Source organism: Callithrix jacchus, chromosome 8 (genome assembly GCF_049354715.1).
Source record: "Callithrix jacchus isolate 240 chromosome 8, calJac240_pri, whole genome shotgun sequence".
NCBI classification, from domain to species: Eukaryota; Metazoa; Chordata; class Mammalia; order Primates; family Cebidae; genus Callithrix; species Callithrix jacchus.
In genome coordinates, this window is record NC_133509.1 from 80,887,841 (window position 1) to 80,891,752 (window position 3,912).

Consider the following 3,912-nt stretch of genomic DNA (forward strand, 5'->3'; position numbering starts at 1 on the left):
TTTGTCTTCAAAATAAAGTTAAAACTCCTTTATACAGCATTCATAGAATTAAATCTTTCTAAATCAGCCCCCAACTTTTGCCCCTGAAAATCTCTGCTTCAGCTGAAGTGGTCTCTTCGCCATTTCCAAGATATAACTTGCTTGTCTATACATAGAATATATTACTTTTACTTACTTGCTTAACTAAAGCCTACCCTTTCAACAACTACCTTGAGTTTTACATTTCCAATGAAGCATTATAGGCAGCACCCTCCATATCCTTGGAGTAACTTTTACCAAATACATTTCTTTTTATGTAACATTGAGATTTTTGAAAGTTTAGTATGTATATTTTAGAAACCTGTTATTTGTATTGTATCCGTGATTTCATTCAATAACTTGAAAAAAAAACTTGGAAAATAGGTATTTCATCTACATCTTTCAGACAGAAACCTAAGCATAAAGATGTTTCAAAATAAGCCAAGTTCCTTTATATGGCAAGACTAGGATTCAAATGATGGGGGTGAACTAATTGTGAAATTTTTTATTTTTATTCCTTTGCTAAGGTATTTGAGAGATCAAAATTAATGGAGACGAGGAAAAGACCTTTTGATTTCATAGAATATTGGGAACTTAAGGCAGACTGAAAATATTAAGAAACTAACAGGTGCTAAAAAATAAGGTAATAGATCTACTTAGTATTTGGATTCATTATATATGTGTGTGTGTGTGTAAAATTATATACATAATTTTTAAAAATCTAGATGGTGTCCATGCAGCAACATAAAGATTTAAAATAAAAATAAAATGAAAGGATGGGGAAGAAAAATAAATAGAAGGGCTTTCCAAAGAAAAGTATGCTAAGAAAACTTTCCTGTGGATAGTCACTTTTATGAATGACATTATGTTGTTAAGATATATTCTCGGTGAGGTAACATCAAATAGCAGAGTGCCACAGATAATAATTCCATATTAGCACAGAAATGTAAAAGGTGTATATGTGCTCCATTCCAGTGACCTTTGCTGTACATTGTCTCATGTTTACCATAAACTCACTAATAAGTATGGTTAAAAGGGAATGGAAACTCATGCAACTGTGACTAAATTATTTCTAGAAAAGTAAGTAGTGCCACAGTTGTTCATGTTTAAAATTAATGTGTGCATTTTCCCTATTAATAATTATATCCATTTAAAACAACCATTACTCCTATAATGTGAATTTAATGAGGAAAATATCTGAGAATATTATTAATTTTCTTTCTGTTAAATTAACAAGCCCCTTTGCTGACATGTAATGTAAGTATCATTAATAGAAGAAAAATCAATTAAAGTCAAATACAAAGTTGATGAGGATTCAAAAATAGCTTCAACTCACATATAGCATACCACCATTAAAATCTTAGAAAATAATTGTACAGGTTTCTACACTAATGTAAGCATGCATAAATAATTAATGTGGTGACTGATATGACATTCATGAACTCTTGCATCTATTTTCATATCATTTCCCATAAAGTCAACATAACATTGTGAAAGTAGTGTTGAGCAATATTTTAAAAAATTTTTTATTTTAAAATAATGCAAGAACAGAAAATCTATAAAAATAGTACAAATAATTCATGTACACCCTTCATCCAGATTCCCCAAGCATTAACATTTTAATACATTTGCTTTATTATTAACATTCTGTCTCCCTATTTTCCTATCTCTTTGTCTCTCTCTATACACAAACAGGTGAACACACACACACACACACACACACACACACACACACACAGGTTTCCTAAATGCATTAGCAACTCATACAGTTACTTTATGTTCTTTACCTCTAAATAACCTGCTAATAACAAGATTCTTATACACAAGCAGAGAACAAGGATCAAAATCAGATTATTAACATTTTATATTCTTATTTGATATACATAATTTATGCAAAATTTTCTTAGCAGTATTTTAAAGCAACGCTTTACAAGCATACCTTGTAATATCACACATTGCTTTATTGCACTTCATAGACACTGCGTGTTTTACAGTTGAGTGTTTTGGCTACCTGTGTAGAGCAAGTCTATTCATGCCATTTTCTTCAGTATCATATGCTCACTATGTCATCTTTTGGTAATTCTCATGGTATTTTAAGCTTATTCATTATTATTGTATCTGTTATGGTGAACTGTATCAGTGATCTTTGATATTACTCTTATAATTGTTTTAGGGTACCATAAGATGGTTAACTTAATAGATACAAGTGTGTGTTTGGACTGCTTCACCAACTAGCTGTTCTTGGTTCACTCTGTGTCCTCTGGCCTCCCTATTCCATGAGATACAACCTATTGAATAGTCCAGTTAATGGGCTAAAATGGCCTCTACGTGTTCAAGGGAAAGAAAGAGTCAAACAAACGTCTCTCAGTTTAACTCAAAAGCAGGAAAAGCTTAGTGAAGAAGGCATGTTGAAAGTCAAAACAGGCCAAAAGCTAGGCCTTGTATGCCAAACAGCCAATTCATGAATGCAAAGGAAAAGTTCTTGAAGGAAATGAAATGTGCTACTCCAGTGAATACATGAATGGCAAGAAAATGAACAGGCTTATTGTGATGTGGAGAAAGGTTTAGTGGTCTGGATAGAAGATCAAACTAGCCACAACATTCCCTTAAGCCAGAGCCTAATCCAGAGCCAGACCCTAACTATGTTCAATTCTTTGAGAGCTCAGAGAGGTGACAAACTTGCAGAAGAAAAGTTTGAAGCTAATACATGTTGGTTCATGAGGATTAAGGTGAGAAGCCATTTCTATAACAAGATAAAGCAGCAGGTGCTAATGTAGAAGCTGCAGTAAGTTATCCAGAAAATCTAGCTGAGATCATTGGTGAAGGTAGCTACACTAAACAGTTAGATTTCAATGTAGACAAAACAGCCTTCTGTTGGAAGAAGATGCCATCTAGGACTTTCATAGCTAGAGAGAAGAATTCAATGCTTAACCTCAAACTTCAAAAAGCAAGATGTCTTATTAGGGGCTAATGCTGATGACTTTAAGTTGAAGCCAATGCTCATGTACCATTCAAAAATCCTAGGGCCCTTAAGAATTATGTTAAAGCTACTCTGCTGTGATCTACAAATGGAACAATAAAGGCTAGATAGATGATAGCACATCTGCTCACAGTATAATTTACTGAATAGTTTAAGCCATCTTTGAAACTTACTTCTCAGAGAAAAAAGATACTTTCAAAATAGTATTGACAATGTACTTAGTCACCAAGTACCCTGATGGAAATTTAAAAAAGTGAATACTTTTATGCTGGCAAACACAACATCCATTCTGCAGCCCATTAATCAAAAAGTAATTTTGACTTTCTTTTTTTTTTTCTTGTTTTAAGAGACAGGATCTTGGTCTGTTACCCAGGCTGGAGTATGGTACTGTCAACAAAGCTTGCTGTTGCCTCAAACTCCTGGGCTTAAGTGATCCTCTTGCCTCAGACACCCATGTAGCTGGGACTCCACTAATTTCTATAACAATTTTTAAATTATTTTTATAGAAATGGGGTCTCACTATTTTGCCCAGGCTGGTCTCAAACTTCTGAGCTCGAGTGATCCTTTGATACTCACTGCTCATTTCCCTAAGTGCTGGTATTACAGGTGTGAACCATTGTATCTGGCATAATTTTGACTTTCAAGTCTTATTATTTAAGAAATAAATTTCATAAGGTTGTAGCTGCCATAGATAGTGATTCCTCTGATGATCTAAGCAAAGTCCACTCAACTGAAAACCTTCTGAAAAGTATTTAGCATCCTAGATGTCATTAAGAACATTTGTGATTTATGAGAAGAGTTGAAAATATCAACATTTAAAAAAGAGTTTGGAAAAATTTGATTTCAATCCCATGAATGAATTTGAGGGGTTAAAGACTTCAGTGGAGAAAATAATAGCGAATGAGGTGGAAAGA